Genomic DNA, 5,943 nt, shown 5'->3' with positions numbered 1-5,943 from the left:
AACCCGCCAGCTCAGGTGTATGTGGCTGGCACCTTAGCCACTTGAGCCACAGGCGCAGAGCCTTGGGTGGCATTCTTTATGTAGTTCTATACCAATAGCTTTTACATGCAGAGGCTCATTGGGGACTGAAAAACAGCAACCAGACCAATTAGAGCACACCCGATTCTTAGTCTGGCTTCTTGTGGCAACTCTGGTCAACTGAGGTTTCCACCCAGATAAATATTGTTGGCTTACCACCCCCAGTCTGATAAGAAGATTAGACTTCTTACAATTGTTTATTTGACATAAAGTCCTTAAAAACCAGGTATGTCACTCCCAATGGCTTCTAATCCCCTGGAAGAGCCACCCCCCTGAGATTTCTCACGTACTATTTCTTCTCTCTGGAGTTCCCTGGAGAAACTGAGCCTTTGTCCCATCCCAAGCCTCTGTTTTCATTGTGACCCGAGGCTTTCCTTGCCCGTTTCCCTTCAGGGAGCTGTCATGCTGGGGGCCCAGCCAAGTCTGCAGTCCTGTGTAGTGACGCCACTCCCGCCGTGCAGACGTCTGCTTGCTGCCCACAGGAAGTGCCGCCCCTCTTGTAGGGACACCCTGGTTGGCTGCTGTCTGGGACGACTGTCACCAGCTTCTCGTGTTCTCCGTGTACATGACCACACACCAGGCCGTGCCCCCCACGTCTGTGTCTGGGTCTGCCCCGCTTCCTTCCTCCAGGAGGGCTCTGCGTCCCACCCTCCAGCCTTCCCAGTCCATCCATCCCCCTGCACGCTGCCTTTCCCAAGCCCTTTCTCTTTTCAGGGATTTTTTTAGGTTAAGAGGAAAAATAAACTCTATGACTTGACTCATTTGGAATTTGGCTGTCAGAGTCCTGCCCTTCTCTTCTTTGGGGTCTATTAAACCAGCACTCAGCGCCCAAGGGAAGCAAAAGCCTTTCTCAAAGGGCTAAGGGCATTCGCTCCGACCCCAAGGGCAGCGTTTTCCAACCTTTTAAAATCTCATGGCACACTTGAAGCTGTTGTTAAATTTCTGTGGCACACTTAAATTATGTTGATCAAAAGACAGAGAGAGAGAGAAGCTTTTTAAAAAAAGAATATACTTTGTGCTTTGACCTTCTTTTGAAAATAATTTAACTGATGATCTTCCCAGGCACACCTAAGATCCTCCTGGGGGCACACGGGTTGAAAATCACTGGCTCACAGCATCCTTGCTCCTTTGGGTCTCAGCTCCGAAGCTGCCGTCTGCCTCAGATCTCTAACCCTCAGGTCTGGCAGGGGTCCCTCCTCAGAGCTCCTGCTCTCTAGCTCCAGGCCTGGGGCACAACCACCACCCTGTGTGATCTCTTGGATAATGACTAGCGTTAGAAACTGTTTGATCATTGCTGTGTCTCTAGTGCTGAGCTCAGCAGGTGCGTGAATGAATGAATGAATGAATGATTTCTCTAGACTCCCACGGCTGCCTACGATGTTTTCATTCCGGTATATTCTTCAGGTTGGTTTTTTTTTTTTTTGGCATCTGTTGTTCTCACATCCCATTTCCAGCACTTACTAGCTACAGGACCACGGGTAAGGAACTTAATCTCTACATGCTTGAATTTTCTCATCTCTAACATGGGGTCACAGTACCTACCTTATAAGGTTAGGAACAATGAATGAACTATCTATGGTTGGGGAACTGCCTGAAACATCCTAAGCCCTCAATAAATATGATAGAATCACTTCCTCTGGTTTCCTCGATGTAGTCACAGTATCAATGATTTTGTCAAAATTTACTAACGGAATAAAATACATCACTTGTTCAACCTCCCTTCCTCCTCTTGCTACATTAAAGGGGACTATGGAAACAGTTTTATTTGCCTTTTTTTTTCCTAAATGACATCACAGGCTACACTTAGGATATTAGAGACACCTACTGTTTGACTTAAATTTGAAAACATTTCGATAATTTTGCAAGGTGAAAACAATTATTTTTAAAGCAAACGGATATGAATGCTGGTAAAGTTAAAATGGTGATATTTATTGAGATTGGGCATTGCAATGGGAATACAGGGGTTGCTCACAGCAGGGGTTGCTCTTATGTAGCAGAAGTGACGTAGTGTTAGCATCCAATTTAATCACCCCATTTGACGCTGGTTCATGGTTACATAGCAGACTGGGCTTATCTTTTAAGGAGAGAATCATCCCCTAGGAATCTCCTAAGTATTCCATGTTCTCTGCCTGTTGCAGCCTTTGTCTCTTTTGGAAAATGTGAATGTAGATCTCTAGCCCTTGCGTAATATTCATAGATTCTTAATTCCATCTTTTCTTCTAGAGAGAGAAAGTATTATTAATTTTACAGTGTCTGTGGGGGTGGAGGAATTTGATCAAGCAGAACCATGATAAGAAAAGCCAATAGATGCTTTGGAAATTGTCTGTCATTCTGGCCTAAATAATAGAGGCAATGATCGTTTTATTAGTTTTCTATTGTTGTTTAACAAGTCATCACAAATTCAGCAGCTAGCTGAATTGACCAGGTTCTCTGTTTGGGCTGAGATGAAAATGTGAGGCTGTGTTGGGCTCTTAGTTGGTGGCTCTGGGGAAGAATTAACCGCGAAGGTCATTCAGGTTGTTAGCAGATTCAGAGCCTTGTGGTTGTAGGACTGAGGTCCCCGTTTTCCTGCTGGCTGCTACTGGACAGCTCTTTGGGCCTTGCACACATGTGGCCGTCCTCCATCTCCAAAGCCAGCAAGGCCACTCTGAACCTTTGTAGTTGTTTCAGATCTCTCTGAGTTCCTCTTCTGCTGCCTTACAGCGAAAACTGTGCCTTCGAAGGGCTCATGTGGATCAGATTAGACTCACTTGGATAATTTCCCTTTTGGTTAACTCAAAGTCTATTGGTCGGTGGTAATTTAATTATGATATTTCTAGAAACTCCCTTTGGCCAGGTAACACAACATTATCATGGGCAAAATGTCACATCCTACTTATAGTCCTGAAGTGTAGGATGGCAAAACCTGGGTGGTTAGTTTGTACCTCTGTCCACCATGGATGTCGAATATTGTTTTCTGAAATGAACTCTTCACAGAAGCCCAGGTCTTGGATTTCCCTTGTTTGCCCGTGAACCACAGGTTGTTGCCTAGGTCCTATGTCTTATCAATGGTTTTTTTTCCTCTGGTTCAAGCAGGATTCCAGCGTCCAGGGCACTGATCCTGGGGCTCATCTGTTCGTTTTGGGCTTAGAGGTTTAGTATTCAAAGTACTCATCCTTGCTTGGTCCACAAAAGGAGAGATACACAGCCAGCAGGCCCCCAACCAGCCTCCAAAACTGTGCGTTTTAGCATTCCAAGTACACGTGAAATAGCTGCTGTATCCACAGACCAACAATTATCTCATTAAATGACTTCTCAGACCTTGATTTAACCACGTTGAAAGATGTTTTGATAAAAAACATCTGGTGTCGTTTTCGATTAGATATTATACTACTAAAGTTTGATTAAAAACAGACTTAAAATTTTAATGGCCCCTCCTTTAGAAGACGGCTAAATGCAAAGAAAAATGTCCCGCGTTTAAATGGTTTTCTCCGTCCTCTGTTGCTCTGTTTTAACTGGATTCCATTAATGACTGTTTAAAACCCACACATTTTTGGATGCAGGAAATTGAGATGCATAAATAAGATCGCCATACCAATAGTGCTGTTCTCACTCTTCTACTATTGATACCTCATTTTATTTTTATGCTTTAATTAAATCGAGTATATTTTATGTTTCGGTTCGCTCTAAAACAACTGCCGTGCATGTAATTGACGCTATTTCATCCCTGATAGAAAGTGCTGAGTTGAATTAAACACGCCAGTTTCATTTCCTTTTACACTGAATGGGTAGAAAAACTAAGACAGAAATAATATGAACTGTATTTCTTTTCCACGTTGCCCTGTTAGGTGAAAATAACTAACCACCTAGTAATTACGAATAAAGAAAGAAGTGCAATCTTTATTGTCGTGGAACGCTTAGCTATATAAAAATAGATATTTAGTGGTACAAGCTAATTTCACTTAGTAATTTTTCCCAAGTGTTATGTAACAAATAATAAACATGTTACTGACATGTTATGTCATATAAAGCATCCATCTCCAAACATATATCTTCATATGTTTTTACCAAAGCTATCAGCGGTAGCCTAAGTATTTATGGTGGGGAAATAATATTATGCCACATTCTACAGGGCAGGCCTTGGCACACTTATTTTGTAAAGAGTGAGATAGTAATTATTTTCAACATTGTGAGACATACGAGATCACAACTATGTAATCTGCCCTTGCCTTGTGAAAGCAGCCTAGATGGTATGTAAACAAATGATTGTTTTTCCAGTAAGACTTATTTGTAAAAACAGAGGGTGTGCCAGGTTTGACCCATGGACTGTCGCTGGCAGACTCCTCTCATCAAGGATAATGACCAAGTTCTCGCTGATGTTCACAGCTAAGAAAAATCAACAGGTCAATTCATGAATTACGGTGCTGAATAGACTTTTTTTTTTTTTTTTGAGACAGAGCCTCAAGCCATCACCCTGGTAGAGTGCTGTGGCATCACAGCTCACAGCAACCTCCAACTCTGGGCTCAAGCAATTCTCTGCCTTCCAAGTAGCTGGGACTACAGACACCCACCCCAACGCCTGGCTATTGGTTGCAGACATCATTGTTGTTTGTTGAGCCTGGGCTGGATTTGAACCCACCAGCTCAGGTGTATGTGGCTGGCACCTTAGCCACTTAAGCCACAGGTGCTGAGCCTATACTTTTGTTACCATAGATATTTTTTGTGTGTCTTACAGTAGTTTATCTTAACTTAATCCCATACTCTTGTATTTTAAAGTGGGGATCTAGCTTCATCAACATTTCCACAAGTCTAAATTATATCATCAAATAATTATTTCGAGTAAATGTGCTGTTTGCCTGGCCCACGGTCATGTGACCTTCCCACAGTGCCTTTGCCACCACCGCTTACTGTGGGCTCAGCATTCTAATTCAAGAGCAGTTACTGAGGCAGAAAGGCTGTCTCCTGGCCTGGAGTTGCTGACGGCAATGTTACTTAGAAAGCGGCTATTGCCTTGATGAAAAGTCGGAGTCTGGAGATGTAATTTTCAGGGCGGCGTACAATCTGCCTTGCCAAACCACTTTCCTATGTGAATGGGCTAAGGTGGCCCACACCAAAAGCAAAAACAAAAGTTTGGGGAAAGGAGTGGCTAATTTAGAATAGCAGAATCTGGGAAGTAGGTGAAATCTGAGCTGAATTCTGAAATAAGGCTGTAACATCTGTAGAGGGATAGTGGGGGCTGAACTGATAGTGGGGGCTGAAATGTGGGGGGTGCACATTTCTGGAACAGAGAGAACAGCTAGAGGCAAGGGCTCAGTCAGAGAATTCGGGGTGACCTAACACATATTTGAGTGTCCGACGGAGCAAGATGTCACGAGCGCGCTGTGCCCTGGGGGGAGTGCGTGTGTTGACAGCCTGCTTGGGAGAGGTGGCTCTTCAGAGGCTTGCCAATCCCTCTGAGACACGTCCAGCGCCTTCCTTATCCATAGATCTCTCTGGAGACTTACCACCTCCTCCAATCCTCGGAGCGTACCCCCTATGACCTTTCCCTCTTGACCTGGCTCATTAGACTATGGGTGGATGCTGTTACTAAAAGCCCAAGTCCATTTTTTTGATAGAGAACCAATCGGAGCTCTCCCCTAGGCCTTTGAGCAACCAGCACGCACCTTTCACAGTAGCAGGCCCTGCATGCGAAGGACTCGCCTTTACCGAGTGCTGACTACCTCTCCTGCCGCGTTAGGGCCTGTGGCTACAGTGACACACAGGACAAAAAGTCCAACTTTCATGCAGTTTACAGTAAAGTGGGGGAAACTCACAAGTAATCAAGAAAATTGAGAGGTAGCAAAGGCGATGGATGAAACAGGGTCATCCGAGAGGGTATAACTGGGA

Source organism: Otolemur garnettii, unplaced genomic scaffold (assembly GCF_000181295.1).
Source record: "Otolemur garnettii isolate 467f Iridium unplaced genomic scaffold, OtoGar3 scaffold00130, whole genome shotgun sequence".
Lineage (NCBI taxonomy): Eukaryota > Metazoa > Chordata > Mammalia > Primates > Galagidae > Otolemur > Otolemur garnettii.
The sequence above is the reverse complement of the archived record's forward strand: the minus strand, read 5'-3'. Positions refer to the sequence as shown.